General features: G+C 47.0%; 1 long non-coding RNA gene across 2 annotated transcripts in view; it reads right to left on the bottom strand.

Annotated features, from left to right (window-relative positions):
* The window catches only part of LOC129621863 (uncharacterized), a 75,301-nt gene that overhangs the window by 32,804 nt on the left and 21,525 nt on the right, over nt 1-20,972 (bottom strand). For both annotated transcript variants that reach the window (XR_008699729.1, XR_008699728.1), the window contains exon 2: nt 4,941-5,061. This is a non-coding gene — a long non-coding RNA (uncharacterized LOC129621863). The remainder of the gene's footprint in view (nt 1-4,940; nt 5,062-20,972) is intronic.

The raw sequence follows: 20,972 nt of genomic DNA, 5'->3' as shown, positions 1-20,972 counted from the left end.
GATTCCTGGCCCCCTACTACCAGAGGTTTCCATACACGTGGGACCCTAAGAGTGGTAACCTGAGCCCCAAGCTGACCTTCCCTCTCCCTTCACATTCCAGTAAAGCACTCCTCCCACCCTCCCCCCTGCCCTGTTCATTTCAGGATTATCATATTCAGAGAACCAACATGACCTATTTAGGCTCTGACCCACTTACAACAGAAATACCAATCACAAACACTATCCAGGAGGGGGGAAAAAAAAAATAGATGACCACAAATTTAACTGATTGCAAATAAGAGGGAATGATGGAGAAGCCGCCTTCACTGGTTTAACTACTGCTGATGATACTATAAATGTCCTGAAGGAGAGTTATTAAGGAAATTTGGACCATGCCCAGTAGCCCCTTTGGCATCAGAGCACTCTGTAGGTTTTCCAGCCTTACAAGTGTCCTAGATATCAATGAAATAGGTCTGTTTACTTTGTTTGGCTCAAAGATGGGACGAGCATCTCCAAGTGTCTGGAGGAAATGATTTCCTGCCAAGGAATGGGACAACCCACTGCACAAGTGTGAAAACCAGGGAATCAAGATGGATACTGGATCAGACTTTCCCATTCACTCCAAACCAAAATGAGGGGGCATTAGTCTAGTGGCCTTTGAAACAGGGGCTTTTGTAGTAAAGACATGTGAGGTAGCCACCTGACTCACAACAATAGCTTATTTCCTTTTCTCTGGTCCATTTCCCAAGGGTAGCTGTGTCTCTGCTCTGTGACTCTGAACCTGTCACAGCTTATCAGTTCCAAGAAAGACACCTGATCCAAGCTTGAGCCAATCAGATTCTCTCACATAGGAATTTGAGACTTAAGGAACTTTGCTATCTCAGACTCCTGGTAAGGTGGCAACTGGGAATTCTAGGCAGGCCTGTTTCCTCCTCTTCCTGAGGCCTGGCTAGTCTCTTCTGCAGATTCTGACACCACCCCTATCCTTAAAATTAATTACCCATTTGGCTTACATTATCCAGGGTCAGTTTCTATTAATTGCAATCAAAATAATAACATTTCTTTTTATTCATCTTTTAGTCTCAGGACCTACCACAAAATTTCACCGTATGGTAGATACTCAATAACTTCGTTTTAAATTTATGAAAGTCCAATTTCCCTCTGCCACTCTACATGAGATAAGATTAAGAACAATGACAGAATGTCCTGTGGTGTATGGGAAAGGATTCTTGGGTGCCAACCTTTCCTGAAACAACAAGTTATATAAAGACTCTGCTTCTGGTTTTGCCTGAAAGGGGAAGACATGCTAAAATTTTCTAGTGGATTTTGTGTAGCAAAAGAAACCATCAACAAAATGAAAAAAACCCACAGAATGAGAGAAAATATTTGCAAACAAACCATGAGGGATTGATCTCCAAAATATACAAAAAGCTCATGCAACTCAATATCAAAAAAAATCAAAGCACCAAATCAAAAAATGGGTAGATCAAAACAGACATTTTTCCAAAGAAGATACACAGATGGCCAGGAGGCACATGCAAGATGCTCAACATCATTGATTATTAGAGAAACGCAAATCAAAACTATGAGGTATCGCCTTACATGGGTTAGAATGGCCATCATCAAAAATCTACAAACAATAAGCACAGGAGAGATTGTGGAGAAAAGGGAACCCTCCTACACTGTTGATGGAAATGTAAATTGGTACAGTCACTATGGAGCATGGTATACAGATTCCTTTCAAAACTGAAAACAGGCCTAGTATATGATCCACCAATCCCACTCCTGGGCATATATCTGGAGAAAATCACAATTTGAAAAGATACACGCACCCCAGTGTTCATTGCAGCACTATTTACGAAAGCTAGGATGTGGAAAGTGAAAGAAAGTGAAAGTGAAGTCGCTCAGTCATATCCAACTCTGCGACCCCATGGACTGTAGCCTACCAGGCTTCTCCATCCATGGGATTTTCCAGGCAAGAGTACCAGAATGGGTTGCCATTTCCTTCTCTGGGGATCTTTCTGACCCGGGGATCAAACCTGGGTCTCCCACATTGCAGGCAGACGCTTGACCCTCTAAGCCCCCAGGGAAGCACCAGGACATGGAAGCAACCTACATGTCCAGTGACAGAAGGCTAGATGAAGATGTGGTACACATATACAATGGAATATTACTGAGCCATGGAAAAGAATGAAACAATGCCATTTGCAGTGACATGGATGAACCTAGGGAGTGTCATACTAAGTGAAGTAAGTCGGACAGAGAAAGTCAAGTATCACATGATATCGCTTATTTGCAGAATCTAAAGAAATGGTACAAATGAACCTATTTACAAAACAGAAGTTGAGTCACAGATGTAGAAAACAAACTTGTGGTTAAGAGGTGGGTAGGGGGGATAATGGAGAAGGCAATGGCACCCCACTCCAGTACTCTTGCCTGGAGAATCCCATGGATGGAGGAGCCTGGTGGGCTGCAGTCCATGGGGTCACAAAGAGTCGGACATGACTGAGTGACTTCACTTTCACTTTTCACTTTCATGCATTGGAGAAGGAAATGGCAACCCACTCCAGTGTTCTTGCCTGGAGAATCCCAGGGATGGGGGAGCCTGGTGGGCTGCCGTCTATGGAGTCACACAGAGTTGGACACGACTGAAGTGACTTAGCAGCATCAGCAGCAGGGGGGATAAACTGGGAGATTGGGATTGACATATACACACTACTATTTATAGGATAGATAATAAGAATCTACTGAATAGCACAGGGAATTCTATTCAATACTGTATAATGACCTATATGGGAATAAAACCTAAAAAAGAGTGGCTATATGTGTATATATAACTGACTCACTTTGCTGTACAGCAGAAACTAATTCAATATTGTAAATCAGCTCTACTCCAATAAAAAAAGAAAAAGAGCAGCATGACCCTTTTCCCTTTGCAGAGAAGTTTGCAAAGATTGCATTGCCTGGGATTAGTGAGATCATCCTGAAGAATTATTCATAAATGTCAAAGTCTTGAAAAGAAAATAAAATTTTCTCATGGAAACAATTACCTGATGCCAGATGCTCAGGAAGTCAGAGAAGGGGAAGTATTGACTTCTAATCTCTGCTGACTTGTGGGCAGAATTCTCAGTGCTGGCAAGAGCATGCTGGAGGCAACAGACACTTCTCTGTCTTGCTGGGATGTGCTTACCCCAGGTGAAAATTCATGCATGGGCATCGTTACTGGAGGTCCTCACATTTATACCTCTTTCCACACATCTTCCATCCATTTGCAAGGCCTGGTCTAGGACTTGGGATATTCACCCAGCCATCCCTCCACCCAACCACTCACACTTTAATATTCCCTGAGCCCCTGGCTGGGCCTTAGTCTCTACATCTAGGTGACTGTGCCAGGGTCAGCAATGTGGTGAATAGGACAACCCTCTAGGGTCACTCCAGGCCCTCCACTCACCCTTAGATTTCTAGGACACCCTTCTAAATAATCTCTCAGACCCCAGCCTCTTGCCTCTATAGTCCAACTTCACTGCAGCAATACTAGCTTCTCAAGATGCCAACTTAACCATGTTACTTTTCTATTCAAAACCTTCAATAAAGCCCAGACTCTTTGCTTAAGATTCAAAAACACCCACAACCTGAACCCAGTCTATTTTTTAAACTTTTATCTTGAATCTTCCAAATTTATCTCCTGCATGAAACCTCTACTCTCACATAAGCAGCCTGCCCACCCGCCTCACTGCTGAGCAGATGGGCGCAAGCCTGGAGTTTCTAGAAGCCATGTTGCCAACATGTGGGGGAAAAGAAGTCAACACAGAGAAAGCAGGACTGAGATATGGAGAGAACGATTCCTGATGACATTGCTCGAGAACCAAGATTGGCCTCAAGCTACTTCTACCTCTGGAGGTTTTGGCTATAACATTTTTTTTTTTTTTTTTTTTTGGCTTTTGCTTAAACCTTTTTTTTCCATTCACAAACAAGAGGGAATTCCTCCCCATACCCCTTATGGCCCATTTTTAATCCCTGACTCCTCTTCAAGGTCCTCCAGGATGTGGCCACAGCTCTTATCTCTAACTCTTGTAATGTTATGTCTATTATTCATGGGAGCCTTTCTGTATATAGCCTAGTGACAGGTATTTCTTGATCCTTGAAACAGGTGAGGTGCTCACCAATCCCTTTTCATGGCCCCCTTCCACCCCAACTTACTGAAACCAGCCCATGGCTCAGCAGTCAGAGGCACAGGCTAGGGCAGCCCTGGGAAGCCCAGGAGGAGCAACGCTGTCCAATCCTCCTGAGCTGATGACCTAGCCTCCCATTCAGAACCCACACTGGCTGAGTCTCGGATTCCAGCAGCCAGTATGGCCAAGTTGTCGGCCCACAGGGACCAGCCGGCAGGAAGAAGGCGAAAGAAGGTGAAGGAAGAGAGAAAGGAGAGGTCAAAGTCAGAGGAAGAGAAAGCCATGTTCTCACCTAGGCTGAGACTATCTGCTCATGGGCAGAGCCATGGGCTGAGTCAAGGAAGATGCTGCCCTGGAGTGTAACCTGCAAACCAGCTGGTGCCTGGGCCACCTGAGGATGCTCTGCATCTTCTGTTTGTGGTGCCATTTCTCCACTTAACCCTGAAGCGCTTCTGAGACCAACCTGCAAGGTGGCCCTCAGAGGGCTTCCCATCCCACAGGGGCAGGTCTACCCAGGGAAGCGGCCGGCTGTCAGCACAAGTCTGTTCCACACGCTCTCACCTTCCCCTTCTTCAGCAAAGCCCAGAATCTCACTGCCCTGAGAGGTGGGGTGACTCAATGCAGCCACGGCCGGTCACTTCAGGAGCCCAAAGATGGACTCCTGGGGGCACAGCACTGCCCACATTTCTCCCAGGCCTGTGTCTCTCCACCTCAGCTGCCACTCAGAACCCGTTCAAGGATAGAACGCTTTTTCCTCCAGTGAGAAAATTTGTAGGGTGAACAAGGCACCTCGGGTAGGAGCCACAGGTGACCAGGTTCCCTTCCTCCGTGAACTTGGTGAGGATTGAAACAGTGTTTCTTGACAGCCATCCAAAGAGCTCCAGAGTTGCAGGGAGGTATCTCAGGGCCTCTACAGAGGGTAGAAAGGAGACGGAAAGTCAGAACACAGGTGTCTCATACCACGGACCCTCAGCAGCCCTACCGACAGCTGTCTATCATCATTTCTAGGTTTGGAGTATGTATTTTTGGTGGGTTGTTTTCATCTTGCTTTTTGACTATTTAAACATTTTTAAAAGTGTACGGTTCAGTGGCATTAATGTGAGTACACTCACATTTGTGCAAACATCATTCCCTTCCTTCTTTCCCCAGAACTTTTCATCTTACAAAATTAAAACTCTGCCGCGTTAAACAATAATGACCCATTCCCTTCTCCCTCCAGCTCCTGGCAACCAACATTCTTCTTTCATCTCTAATAATTTGATGACTCAAGGTACTTCATACAAATGGAGTCATACAGTATTTGTCTTTTTGTGACTGGCTTATTTTATGTAGCATAATGTTTTCAAGGCTCATCCATGTTGTACCATGTCTCAGGGTTGCCTCTCTTTGTAAAAGTGAATAATATTCCACTGTATGAATATGACATATTTTGTTTATCCAGTCATCCATCAATGGTCACTGAGGCTGTGTCCATGTCTTAGCCATTGTGAAGAATGTTGCTGTGCCCATGTATGTACAAGTATTCACATCCCCACTTCTATTCCTTGGGACATATATGCAGCAGTGGGACTGCTGGATCTTATGGTTGTTCTATGTTTAATTTTTTGAGGAATTGCCATACAATGTCTCAGCAGGTAAAGAATCCACCTGCAATGCAGGAGACACAGGGGACACAAGTTCGATCCCTGGGTTGGGAAGATCCCTTGGAGAAGGAAATGACAACCCACCCCAATAATCTTGCCCAGAAAATCCCATAGACAGAGGAACCTGGGGGGCTATGGTCCATGGGGTTGCAAAGAGTTGGACATGACTGAGCACATAAATGTGTACTGTTTTTCAAAGCAGCAGCACCATTTTACATTCCCGCCATCAGGGTACAAGGGTTCCAATTTCTCCACATCCTCACCAACACAATTGTCTGACACCAGCTGGGTGTCCTCACATTTGACTCCATTCTGACACATCTACCAAGAGATAGCATCAGATACCATAGGTTAAGTGCTCTGTCCTACAAAACTGTTCCCCTGTCTCCCAATTTCAGACACAAGTTGTAAGCCCAGTTGTCACCTGTAATTCTGACCAATCTGCTATGGATTGAAAGTGTCCAGGACCTCCACCTTCAGCCTGATTAATTTTTTAGAGTGGCTCACATTACTCACTAGGTTATCAGTTTATCATGAAAGGATGTAACTCAAATGGTCAGAGGGAAGAGGTGCTTTGGACAAGGTTCAGGGAAAGGGCACAGAGCTTCCACGCCTCTTCAGGCGCACCGTGCTCCCAGCAACTCCACAGGTTCACCAACCCAGAAACTCTCCAAAGCCCATACTTTCATTTCTCACAGGGGCTTCCCAGGTGACACTAGTCGTAAAGAACCCGCCTGCCCAGTGCAGGAGATGCACTTCGGGTCAGGAAGATCCCCTGGAGGAGGGCATGGCAATTCACTCCAGTATTCTTGCTTGGAGAATCCCATGGACAGAGCAGCGACAGTCCATAGGGTTGCAAAGAGTCAGACGCGACTGAAGTGACTTTGCACGCACACATTACTTAGGTATGGTTGATTAAGTCATTGGCCATTGATGATTAACTTGACCTCCAGCCCTTCTCCCCTCCCAGAGGTCAGGAAGTAAGACTGAAAGTTCCACACCTCCAATCACATGTCTGGGTCCCCTGGCAACAGCCTCCATTAGGTTACCTAGGAGCTTTCCAAAAGTCACTCCATTAACAAAACAAAAGATACCTTTCCAGCTCTCATCACACAGGAATTTCCAAGGGTTTTAGGAACTCTCTGCTGGAAATGGGACAAAGATCAAATATGTATTTCTTGTTATAAACAGCAATATCACAGATCTGTAGTATTAGCATCCCCCACAGATGAAGGAGCAAACCAGAGCCTAGAGAGGTAACTTGCCCAGCCCACACCGCTGTTAGTGGGGGCACCAGAGCCAGGATCTAAGTCCAACAGTCTGGCTCTAGAGAATCAGTGCTCTTAACCACCAAGCAAAGCCAAAATCGATGTCCCATTTGTAGATGAGGAAGCCCAAGACCCATGTCACAGTGGCACGGCTGGATAGTAGCAAATCTAGGTCTTCTAAGGTCAGGTTACTCTCACCACTCCATCTGATTGCCAAATTCCCAAAGTAGATTTGAACAAAAATAAGGACAATGAGGACCCAACTGCCTTCTTATTCCTAGGACCCAACTCTCACTCAGATAACTCACTTCTGTCCTCCACTCTCCAGTCTTAAGTCCTCAGCTCTTTGAACGGAGTGACATAAATTAACTACATTGAAGGGTTTTCTCCCTCTCCTTCTCCCAACCTCACCGACTCAGTCTTCAGTCTGCCACCATAAATAACTGACAATTCAAAAAATGGTTTCTGAGAAAATGGGCCTTCATGGCTTGATGGATGTGTAAATTTCCATCTCCTCCATACATGTCTCACTTTTCAAAGGGAAAAAAATCTTTATTGGCGTTAGCACATTTATGAGTTTAAATAAAAACAAATACATCTCTATTGACTGTAGTTATTATGCTTGGTTTCATGCAAGGTAAGTGCTTCAAATAAAAATAGATTGGTCAGAGTGAGTATGCATCAGGTCCAATAATGATGCAGCCTGTTTCCGTAGCGTATGTGTTTCACTTAATGTTCCCCTGGCTTGCAGGAGAGGAAGCACGTTGTTGCATGGAGTTTTTAGGCTCCATTTTCTGTCTAAATGCTCTGGGTAGGTGTGAATGTTTATTAGTGTCATGAAATACATCTGGCAGGCAAAGCCTGGCCTTTGCAGAAGAGACCAAAGTGTAATTGCTGAGGATGGGCCAGACCAAGCAGAAAGTGCAAACCCTGTGACGTGTGAGCCCAGCACCAACCCATCAAGTGTGTGCAGAGTACCTACTGCTTGCCTGCCACTCGCGCAAGGGCCAACCTTGGACTGAATATTTAGAATTACTTTTTTAAGCATGTCTCCTAGTATGGGGTTGTAGCTCATGAAAGGGAGAACATCTCTCTGTTTTGATCATCACAGATTCTCTTAGTCAGGTTAAAGGCACGGACCTGGGCATCAGACAACCTGGATTCAAATTGCAGCTCCATCATTTAAGCAGTAAGCAAACATTTATGGAGCACCAGCTGTATACCAGAACTTTTTCTAGCTGCTGAGGCTACAGCAGTCTGTTTCTATGAAGCTTACAGGGGAGGTTTAACCTTGAGTAAGATACACCTGTTGAACTTCAGATTCTTCATCAGTAAGATAAGAATAATAGCACCAGCTTTGTGGGGTTGTTGTAAATTTTAAATCTGATCTCTTTAGCACAGGATCTGGCACATAAAGGGCTGAACGTCAGCATCCAGCATTATCATTGGCAGGCAGGACACCTTCTTTGCAGCACTTGACATCCTTTTGGCCTTTCTTCTTGTTCTAGCCCTGATTGCAGCCAACAAGTCAGTGTGGCTTCTCACAGGCTCCTACGGATACAGCCTGACAGTCCATCCACCTTAGGCCCATAACTTACTCCTCACTTAACCACCCTAAGGCCCCTCTGTTCTTCCCAAGCCTTGGCCCCCATGTAAATGCAACCTGGAACTACAGTGGAGATAGCATGTTGGGGAGAAAATTCAGCTGTGGTGTTGTGGGTTGAACTGCATCCCACAAAAAGCTATATAGAAGTCTTAGCCCCTGTGACCAAAGAAATACATATGCCCTAGCACAAAGCTCCTAAACCCCTTGGAATATTTGGAAGTCCCAAGTGTCTTTTTGTGTGCTAATGAGATAACTGGTGGGCTGGGGTCTCCTGGATAGCCTCAGGATAGGGGCTGGTTGTCAGGGGAACCAACTCTGTGATTACAGGGTTGGAACTTTCAGCTACACCCACTCACCCCCCAGAGCTCCAGGGAGGGGAGTGGGGCTAATGTTTGCATTAAATCACTGATAGCCAATGATTTAATCAATCATGCCTAAGTAAGGTGGAGAAGGCAATGGCACTCCACTCCAGTACTCTTGCCTGGAAAATCCCATGGACGGAGGAGCCTGGAAAGCTGCAGTCCACGGGGTCGCTGAGGGTCAGACAGACTGAGCGACTTCACTTTCACTTTTAACTTTCATGCACTGGAGAAGGAAACGGCAACCCACTCCAGAGTTCTTGCCTGGAGAATCCCGGGGACGGGGGAGCCTGGGGGGCTGCCATCTATGGGGTCACACAGAATCAGATATGACTGAAGTGACTTAGCAGCAGCAGCAGCAGCCTAAGTAAGGAAGCCTCCATAAAGATCCCCAAAGTACTGTCTTCCAGGGTGGTGAACTCTTGAAGGTTTCAGGAGGGTGGCATGCCTAGAGAGGGCATGAAAACACTGCACCCCCTCCCCTAGACCTTACCCTGTGCATCTGTTCCATCTGGCTGTTCCTGAGTAGTGTTCTTTTATACTCAACTGGTAATCTAGTAAGTACTCTGCTTTCCTGAGTTCTTTGAGCCACTCTAGTTCATTATTGAGCTTGAGGAAGGAGCTGTAGGGACCTCCAATTCATAGCTGCCCAATCACAAGTCCAGGTGACAACCTGGACTTGTGATTGACATCTGAAGTGGGAGCAGTCTTGCAGGACTGAACCCTTATGTGGGATCCAATGCTATCTGCAGATAGTGTCAGAATTGAGTAAAACTGAGGACACCCAGTTTTGTAGAATTGCTTGGTGTGAGAACAAAACACCAAATATTTGGTGTCAGAAGTGAAGTACTGAGAGTAGCACATGAGTCCTAGGAGAAACAGAGTTTTTTCCCTTTCATCCCAGTACCTATAAATACTATCTTATTTGAAATAAGGTCTTTGCAAATGTAACCAAGTTAGGATAAGAACATACTTAATTACAGTGGTTCCCATGTTCAATGGCAAGAGTCCTTATAAGGAAAGAAGGACTTGGAGATAGAGAGGGAAGAAGGCTGTGTGAAACAGCAGAAATTAGAATGAAGCAGCTACAAGCCAAGGAAAGCTAAGGATGCCAGCAACCACTAGAAGCTAAGAAGAAGCAAGGAAAGATGCTTCCCTGGAGCCTTCCAATGGAGAATTGCTCTTCAGCTAGTTGATTTCAGACTTTTAGATTCAAAACTGTAAGAGGATAAATTTCTGGGGTTTTTGTGGTAATTTGTCATGGCAGCCCAAGGAAACTAATACACACGGCATATAGAAGTGGATGGATACATCCTTCTTCCTTGCCCACCCTGGACAGATGGTCCTGGCATATGTTTCATATGGCTTCTCAGATGTCCTGTGCTGTCTGCCACCCAGATACTCATAGCTGTAACCAACTCAGTAATGGCTCTTGTTGGGACTCTCCCACCTCCCTTGTTTTGCTTTTCCTGTTGCTCGCTCCTGCCCCCCGGGATCACTTCTCAATAAAGGACTCCCACATAAGCTATTTATCTCAGGTTCTGCTTTCTCGGAAACCCAGGCTAAGACTACTGGTACCTGGAAGGCACATGGTTGGCATTCAATGAATGTGTATTGATCGAATACGTGAATGAAGATATATAAGAACACTCAATCCTGCCCTTAGCACTTCCTAAGTGGCTCAGTGGTAAAGAATCCGCCTGCCAGGCAGGCAACTCAGGTTCGACCCTTGTGTTGGGATGATCCCCTAGAGAAGGAAATGGCAACACGCTCCAGTATTCTTGCCTGGGAAATCCCACGGACAGAAGAGCCTGGTGGGCTATAGTCCATGGGGTCGCAAAAGAGTTGAACAGGACTTAGTGACTAAACAACAACAAATCCCACCCTCAAGAGGCTTTCAATTAAATTTTCAAGAGGAAACACACACACATGCAATAAAGAGAAATAAATTGTAGAGGCATTGGAGGACAAAGGAGAACTTGACATTCCTAGCTGCCTGATGGAGCACAGGCTGTGGGTAGGGCAGCCGTTTCTAACATTTTCTGCAGCTTGGAGCCCTGATGCCTTCACACACATGGTAGTCAGGGTTCTTGACTGCAAATAACAGAATCCACTCTGATTAATTTAAGAAGAATAGCAATTTGGTAAAGGATACTAGAGAGCTCATAGAATTTCGAAGAGGACCAATCTCTGAAGAAGAGTATCTAATCACATCCTAAGTGTTTCTCTGGGAAATAAAAAAGCCAGGAGAAAAATAACAGCCACAAATCAGATTCTATTGGCTGTAATCTGGAAAATCCAGGAAGTCCACGGGGTGGCCTTGGCCTTGGGGAGATCACTCTAATCCAGGGGTGAGCCAAGAAGAGAGAAATGAACCACCCAAACCCCACCACCCGAGAGACCCGTCTTAAAACTCCAGGCCCTCGGGGTAAGCTGATTGCAATCTCTTTTCCAGGGCTTTCCAATGTTACTAAAACATTTGAAGCTTTCATATGTGGTAAGTAGCTAAACCAAGATTGCAGTCGGGGTCCTGATGCTCAAACCCTTGATGTGGTTTGTGAACAAGCAGAGGCAGCACTGCTAAGCTTGTTACAAATGCAAAATGTGGGGCTCCAACCCAGGGCGTCCAAGTCAAAACCCAAGGCTTCATGGGATCTCCGGCTGATCTCTGCATACATCGAAGTTTGAGACGCACTCGTCTGGTTCCTTCCCTTAATTCTGATGGCTCTCAAATCCAGCTATATAATCATTAGGTACCCCACCACCACCAGAACTTTTAAAAATGTAGATTCCCAGGCTCCACCCCAGACGAGCCTATTGAACAGGCCTGGAGGGGGCCCAGGTCACTGTGTTTTTATTTTTAATTTCTGTGGAGGTTCTTTTGATCGCTTAGGTTTGGGAACTGCCACCCTCCAGTAGACAGTTCTCGTCCCTCAGTACTCACCCTCTCAATCAGCACGGGGGCAATCTCAGGAGGGCCAGGAAGCCTCCACTCTTGGGAGTAACCTGGCCAACCTGATAAACATGCAGAATGCCTGTCCCACCCCACAGATTCAGAATTCAGAGTCTGAACGGAGTCATCGTAAGACTGTTACTTCATAAGGAGCGTATTAAAAGCCATTTTCCTCTCACTATAAAAATATGCAGTGATCAATGCAAAGAAATAGAGGAAAATAACAGAATGGGAAAGACTAGAGATCTCTTCAAGAAAATCAGAGATACCAAAGGAACATTTCATGCAAAGATGGGCTGGATAAAGGACAGAAATGGTATGGACCTAACAGAAGCAGAAGATATTAAGAAGAGGTGGCAAGAATACACAGAAGAACTGTACAAAAAAGATCTTCATGACCCAGTTAATCACGATGGTGTGATCACTGACCTAGAGCCAGACATCCTGGAATGTGAAGTCAAGTGGGCCTTAGAAAGCATCACTACAAACAAAGCTAGTGGAGGTGATAGAATTCCAGTTGAGCTATTCCAAATCCTGAAAGATGATGCTGTGAAAGTGCTGCACTCCATATGCCAGCAAATTTGGAAAACTCAGCAGTGGCCACAGGACTGGAAAAGGTCAGTTTTCATTCCAATCCCAAAGAAAGGCAATGCCAAAGAATGCTTAAACTACCCCACAATTGCACTCATCTCACACGCTAGTAAAGTAATGCTCAAAATTCTCCATGCCAGGCTTCAGCAATACGTGAACCGTGAACTTCCTGATGTTCAAGCTGGTTTTAGAAAAGGCAGAGGAACCAGAGATCAAATCGCCAACATCCACTGGATCATGGAAAAAGCAAGAGAGTTCCAGAAAAACGTCTATTTCTGCTTTATTGACTATGCCAAAGCCTTTGACTGTGTGGATCACAATCAACTGTGGAAAATTCTGAAAGAGATGGGAATACCAGACCACCTGATCTGCCTCTTGAGAAATTTGTATGCAGGTCAGGAAGCAACAGTTAGAACTGGACATGGAACAACAGACTGGTTCCAAATAGGAAAAGGAGTACATCAAGGCTGTATATTGTCATCCTGTTTATTTAACTTAAATGCAGAGTACATCATGAGAAATGCTGGGCTGGAAGAAACATAAGCTGGAATCAAGATTGCCAGGAGAAATATCAATAACCTCAGATATGCAGATGACACCACCCTTATGGCAGAAAGTGAAGAGGAACTCAAAAGCCTCTTGATGAAAGTGAAAGTGGAGAGTGAAAAAGTTGGCTTAAAGCTCAACATTCAGAAAACGAAGATCATAGCATCCGGTCCCATCACTTCATGGGAAATAGATGGGGAAACAGTGGAAACAGTGTCAGACTTTATTTTTCTGGGCTCCAAAATCACTGCAGATGGTGACTACAGCCATGAAATTATAAGACACTTACTCCTTGGAAGGAAAGTTATGACCAACCTAGATAGCATATTCAAAAGCAGAGACATTACTTTGCCAACAAAGTTCCATCTAGTCAAGGCTATAGTTTTTCCTGTGGTCATGTATGGATGTGAGAGTTGGACTGTGAAGAAAGCTGAGCACCGAAGAATTGATGCTTTTGAACTGTGGTGTTGGAGAAGACTCTTGAGAGTCCCTTGGACTGCAAGGAGATCCAACCAGTCCATTCTGAAGGAGATCAGCCCTGGGATTTCTTTGGAAAGAATGATGCTAAAACTGAAACTCCAGTACTTTGGCCACCTCATGCAAAGAGTTGACTCATTGGAAAAGACTCTGATGCTGGGAGGGATTGGGGGCAAGAGGAGAAGGGGATGACAGAGGATGAGATGGCTGGATGGCATCACTGACTCGATGGACATGAGTCTGAGTGAACTCCAGGAGTTGGTGATGGGCAGGGAGGCCTGGCGTGCTGCAATTCATGGGGTCGCAAAGAGTCAGACATGACTGAGCGACTGATCTGATCTGATAAATATAAATGATATGTAACTACGTGAGTGTGAATTGACTTGTGGTTCATGTGTTGACATAACTATATGTTCTAGACATTTAATTAAAAATTTATTAATTTTGATTTGGCAATTTTCTTTGTATGTATTGTGGCCAATATTTTTCCCCCCACCTTGGGATTCAAATGTTTACAAAAGGCCCTGAAGAGCTTACACATTTTTACACCATGGGCCATGCCTAAAGTGCTGAAAGGATACAACGATGATGAGTCTAGGAAGGACTCAGGACTCTGCTTTTTTAACAAGAATGCCAGGGTGACCCTAGAGGTGGTCCTCAGACCACACCTTGACCACTGGCCTTCAGAGGAGGGAGGGTGATCCCCAGGGCAAGCCTGCATTACCACTAGTTGGGAAGGGAAGGGCATCTGGGCTGGTGGGGAGGAGGAATGAAAAGAGCTTTGCTGCCCCTGGGGAATATCTCCTTGACTCCAGAGAAGCCTCCAGGCCAAGGCATGTCCCCATAAGGGTCACCTAATACAAAGCACAAGGCATGCAGGAGATGCTGCAACCTCCGATGCTATTCAGCATGGCTCAGACTGTCCCCAGGACCGTAACTGAGCCCCTACTCCAGGAAAAACCCAGCTGAATTGAAAGGATCACAAGAGTATGACAAAGTACACAAGAGGACAGTTGTAGGAAACAGGATTAATGAGTTGGAAAAGAGAAGGCCAGATGACCCGTGACAGTCTCCAAGCAAATGGTAAATAGTCATGTAGGCATGAAGTCTTCCTGCCTGAGCCGGGGCATCTGGGCCTGGCACAGAGCCCAGTGGGGCAGGCCTGCCAGAGCCTCTCTGTGAGGTCTGAGGAGCTTGAAATCCACAGAAGCCCAGGGTCAGGAAGAAGTGATGAATCTAGTCCAGCTCTCAGACCTAGTCCCAGCCAGTCCTCCAAGGGACAGTCTCAAGTCCAGGGATGGCGGTGGGGATGTTGGAAATAAAAAAGTGAAGAGAGACATCTCAAGAAAACAGTTGATATGCAGAATGGCTTTAGGACACTACCTCCCAGCTTAGGGTGACCCCAAAATTACATTCAAAGAAATTCTCAGCTCTTACCCTACTCCTTGTAGGCTTCCCTCATAGCTCAGTCGGTAAAGAATCTGCCTGCAGTGCAGGAGACCCGGGTTCAATCCCTGGGTCGGGAAGACCCCCTGGAGAAAGAAATGGCAACCCACTCCAGTATCCCTGCCTGGAAAATCTCATGGACAGAAGAGTCTAGTGGGCTGCAGTCCATGGGGTTGCAAAGAGTCAGGCACGACCGAGTGACTAACACTTACATACTTACCCTACTCCCACCAAGGCATGCTTCAGCAGAGAGGGGACAGCCTTGATGGCCAAGAACTCTCAGAGAAAGGATGGACAGCCCTGGAGAGAGACCTTGGGAAGGTGGTGGCATCCACCACCAAACAGTGGGGGAGCCTGGAGAGGGAAGAGCCTGTGGACTCGGGAACCAGCAACAGCCGCAGAGCTCTGAGACTGCAGACCAGCTCTGACGCCACAGATCGAGACCCCTGCCCCCAGGCACTCCCAGACATGTAAAGCACAGAGGGACTCTGCAGGGCTGAGGTCCTGGGTAACAGGTAAAGTCAAGCAGCAGGAAGGGAAACAGGTCATGGCCATCCACGTGACCTTCCAGCACTCTCATACCCTTAAGGCCTGGGAAATAGGCCACCAGGGTTAACAGTGAGTGGTAGTGACCAGATGGCCATCACTGGATCAACCAGGGAGCTTAAAGCCACTGACCTTGATCCTTTCCTGAATGGCAGATGCCCTGGGTACCTCAAAGAGTCTGTAGATGTGAACAAAATCAAGAGAGAAAGGAAGCAATCAACACATACCCTACTGGCAGCTACAGATGCGGCCGGGTGATTAATTCCACTTAGCCTTCCTACACATCCCAAACCAGGCATTGTTATCCTCGTCCTCAAGCCTGGAAATAGGCACAGAGAGATTTCATCTCTTGCGCAAGGTCACACGGCCAGCACACACAGGAGCTTGTGTTTGAAGCCACTTTAGTTCAACTCCAGAGCACAGGTTCTCACCCCCTGTGCTGTCTATGCAGCACTGGAGGCAGAACTAATCAAAGAGACGGAAGCAGGTCGTGCTGTGAACGCCTGGTCTCTGAGGCTAACTGTGTCCATAAAGCCCTCAAAACGCAGCACCAGGAGAAACTCATCCTCGGTTCCACCCCTGACACCGAGTGGCATGGCACAGAGATCAGGAGACAAACACCTTCTACGCTCCACTTTCTACCCGCCACCTGCTCAGCTCCCAAGGAGAGCCACTGCCGACATCCCTCTGCCAGATCCTGCCCCAGGGGACCTGTGAGCCCCAGCATCCAATGGGTCGGTTATGCCAGCTGCCAAGAGAGTAAGAGGCAGGGCCCTCAATGGCACCAGGCACCATGCCCTCCACTTGGCACCCTTCAGCACCTGCTCTCCACCCCAACTGCACGCACACTACTACTGATCCCATGCTTGGCTTCTGCAGTCACTCTGGCTTCAGGACTGCAGGGCCCTGCAGCCTCCGGAACAGATGTTCCCTCGCACATGGCTGGACTTGGATCTCAGCAGTGATGGACAAGCATCATTGACCAGGGTGGATGGGCAGCTGCAGAGAATGAGAAGGCGGCCCCAGCTCCCACCCCAAGCCCATCTCCATTGGCAGCACAGTTGCTGCCTCCCTTCCAAGAGAAGAGAAGGCAAGGGCCCCTCAGACAGCTGTGCATGCCCAGCCCGCCCCCTCCTCGCTGGTTCCCCTGCAGAGCGCCCACAAAGCAGCAGAGGCACAGCCCCCCCCCAGCACCGCCCTGCACGGCTCTGCTGTCTCTCTCCCCTCCGCTCCCCGCTCACTGAACATCTAGCGCTTATTCTGCTTGGACGGAATGACCCTTCTGTTACTGCACGGTCATCACTGTTGTGTGGATTTATACTTGTGGTTTCAAGAAAGACAAGGAGCACGTTGCTGAAAGGGCACAGAGAATGACGCTGCCGCACATGCGGTGGTCCTCCCTGAATGGAAGGACTACACCTGATTTTTATTTTCTTTCTTTCTACATGTACTGTATTTTCCTTGTGCGACTTACAATGCTTTTTTAAATTCATGTCAAGCTAACTGGCATCTCACGTCTGTGGGCCCTCCTTTGGATGTTGAGAACAAGGTCCCCTCGGTAGGTCATTCATAATGACAAACCCTATGTACCAGGGATGACCTAGGGAGGCTGGTACCCTTGGGCCTGAAGCAAGACTTAATTAGAAGGTATCAGAAGAGAGTATAAAACAGGAGAGACTCAGAGAGCCATGAGGACAAGCTGGCTGGGGTAGGGTTAGAATCTGCATGTGCTGTTTTGTGTCTTACATGCATTTTTTCCTTTGGTTTCCTCTGAATGCACTCAAAATCTTGAATCTCTGCATCTTTGGGCTGCATCGAGAAGGACTAAGGAAGATGTTTGCCTGCACTGGGACCTAACCTTTAAAGGGAGGAATAGCACATCCCTGGGATCAGTGTTTCAGTGACCACAGGGAACCCCTCTCCCACCAAAGACAACTGAAACTCAGGGAGCCTTGAGTTACACCATCCTTCCCTACCTGCAAGGCCCTCCTGACAGTGCTGACATTTTTGCTTTTGTTTTCATAAGGATTATGAAACTAGGATGGTTTTAATACGGAATGTGATTCATTTCTGTGAGTACACAAATACATACTCCCCACCACCTGCATCCCCAAGCCCTAAAACACACACACACACTCACAAGTGTCATTCAATCCAGCTGACCATTCTCTCCCCCTCAGAAGTATTCTTCAGTCATCAAAAAGCAGGGCTCACTCGAACCCCTCCAAAGGGGCATCCTCCACCCAGTTGTCTGTGACTGTCACCCCTTTGACTGCCACAGACCCAAGGTCAGCACTCTACAACCTGTCACCTGGTTTTGTTAATGGGACACAGCCCCGTCCATTCATCTACGAGTGGCAGCTTTCACACCACAACAGGAGAGGTAAGTATTCGCAACAGAGATTGTAATGCCTGCAAAGCCAAAAATAGCATCTGGCCTTTTACAAGTGTGCCGTCTTTTGCCATAGACCAAGATGGGCCTGGTGCTTCCTGGAGTCACATGCTGAGCACCCCTAAGAGAGATCTAGGCAGGGGCTACCCAGGGCAGAGCCAGGCTCAGACAGAACACTCACAGCTCAGGACCTCCCCTGCAAACCCGTCCCAGCACATCTACCCACATGCTCAGCACCCTTATCCAGGCTACCAGAGGCAGTGATCTTGACGGAGAAAACTCGGGCATGTGGCATCAGGCTGACTTGGGAATCAAAATGCAAGGCTTCTGGGATTATATTTCCTCATCTGCAAAATGCTGTTCATGATATAGAATTTCTGTAATGGGAACACTGTGAGAATCAAATTAGGAATTGCAAGTTACATGTTGAGCAAAATACCCGCTACACAGCAAGCCTTCAACAAGTGTCAGCTCCTAGCTAAGGCGGTGGTGGAATAATCAGTAAGAGTTGCATCGTCAGCCCAGAGGGCTTGACTCTAGTGAAAGCAGCATCCGCTTCCTACCCTGATGAAAATGTGGACCTGAAAGGCAAGACCCCAGAAGGATGCCACTCACAGCCTAGCACCTGGAACCCACAGCGGGCTTGCAAGCTTCCTTCGGCTGCTGGATGCCAGCAGCAAGGTGTTAATTCTCTGGAATGATTCCAATAGGAGATTCTCTCAGGAACATCAGGTCTCCTAATTGCGCGGCCCACATGCATGCACACACGCATACAAAACAAGGAAGATTTAAGACATCTTCAAATTCCTTATGTGGTCGTTATGAATGGACGGGCCAGAGTTATACCTCATTTTGCTATTTCCTAATGTCTTAGGAATTAAGCTTTAAATTTTTTTTTTTTTAGTTGAGTGCATTTGTAGACTGGCCTGTGTGTGGGGAGCCAAGATACCGGCCACAAATTGGCAGACACCTCATCCTTCAGACTCTACTAGGATCTGTAGGGCAGATAACCCCACAGGAGGAGACAGGCTGCTCTAAAGAGGCAGGGGGTAAGTAGGATGCAGCAAGAAACACAGGTCCTGGAGATGCCCAGATCAGAGAAGTTCCTAAATCCTTTGCTCCTTGTGAAGCTTTACAGAGTTACCTACTTTTCTGCAAACCTTCCCCTTTCTTTAATGCCACCTTCATTTTGCTCATTAGCTATGAACACATTTTTTTCCTCCTGCTAATCTCCCCGTTTAAAAAAAAAAAAAAGAGTTATTGGGCAAATAAACCTGTGTATCACTTTAATCCAACTGAGGGCTGGGAAACAGAACTCTGACACTACATTTTCTCAGGTCTGAGAAACTCTTAGTCGTAAAAGTCATCACTGATTTAATAACAGTTCTTGGTGGAGGAGGGGAGCAAAACAACACGCCTAAAGTATACATCGGACTGCAAGACGCGGCATGATCGCAGATGCTTTAAAATGGGGGGAGAGTCTTATAATAGAGGAGAAACTGAGAAAAAAATTTAACACCCACAATAGTTACCATTTATTCAATCCCCAGGTTGGGAAGATCCCCTGGAGAAGGGAATGGCTACCCACTCCAGTGTTCTGGCCTGGAGAATTCCTTGAATTTATAGTCCATGGGGTCACAAAGAGTTGGACACGACTGAGCAGCTTTCACTTCCACTTTCATTAAGCAGCTTCTGTATTTCAAGGACTGTATGAGGTTCTTTTCCTGTTAGCTCACTGAATCCTTACCCCTTTGTAAAATAGATATCGTTATCCCATTTTACTAGTGGTAAAGAACCCGCCTGCCAGTGCAGGAGACATAAAAGACACAGGTTTGAACCGTGAGTTGGGAAGATCCCCTGGAGGAAGCCATGGCAACCCACTCCAGTATGCCTGCCTGGAGAATCCCATGGACAGAGGAGCCTGGTGGGCTACAGTCCTTAGGGTTGCAAGGAGTTGGACACGGCTGAAGCAACTCGGCACATTCCATTTTACAGATAAACAAACTTAGAGAGCCTAAATTCCTAGGACAACTAAGCCCCCAAATAGGCAACCCAGAGCAGCACACTCTTTTCCACCACTCCCTACTCCAAGAATTGGCTCTGGAGTTCTCCCAGAGACCTCAGCCGGAAACCAAATCCCTGAAGCAACACGAGCCTACCCCCTTCTTCCGAAAGGAGGAGGCCACACAGTGGAGGCACAAACACTGGCTGATACTTGTGCTGTCCCTCCCCTAAGCTCACCAAAGTCCCCCTGTTCAAGAAGACGTCCACAGAAACGATGATCATCGACACCAGATGGAAAAGGACTGGGAAGGGCAGGTGTCAACCTGTCACAGTAAGATGGAGGGAAGGAGGTCCCAGCTCCCTCCTTGCATGTGAACGTGGCAGGAGACACACACACACTCTCACCCCCAGAGGAATGCCCTCCCCCTTCTCTGCAAGCTCCCTCTAGTCTCTTGCCTTCCTCGAAGGCGACCTCCCGCACAATCCTCAGGAGCGGGGAGCGGGGAGCAGGGTGGCAGGTCGAGCTGGAAATTAGCTTCAGTTGGTCTCCTAATTGCAGATATCAAGCAGGTATTGGATCAATCCAGCCACAGGCAGGCAGTGACGGGATCGATCCCAGCAGGGCCGGTGTCTGTAGCTTTTTCTGTGCACACGGCCCTGTAGCTTTTTCAGGCAGTGCCGGAAGACCTGTGGCAGCAGGGTAAGGCCAGGGCTTGAAGGAGGCTCCTGGCTGCCCCTAAGTAACTGAAACAGAAGCCCCTGGGACTCACCCTGTCCTCTGACTGCCTGCCCTTGGCCCTGTTCTTGTGTACATTATCATCCTGATTTCCCAGATGAAAAGGAAATCACCTGTCCAGGGTACACAGGAAGTGGCAGAGCTTAGACTCAAACCCAGGTCTGCCCAACTCTTAGCCTCTTGCAGTTTAAAGATCACTGATGAAGCACTGATTGTGTGTTGCTATGCACCAAGCCCTGGGTGAAAATGGATCA

This window comes from Bubalus kerabau, chromosome 10 (assembly GCF_029407905.1).
Source record: "Bubalus kerabau isolate K-KA32 ecotype Philippines breed swamp buffalo chromosome 10, PCC_UOA_SB_1v2, whole genome shotgun sequence".
In the NCBI taxonomy this organism is placed as follows: domain Eukaryota; kingdom Metazoa; phylum Chordata; class Mammalia; order Artiodactyla; family Bovidae; genus Bubalus; species Bubalus kerabau.
The sequence above is the reverse complement of the archived record's forward strand: the minus strand, read 5'-3'. Positions and strand labels throughout refer to the sequence as shown.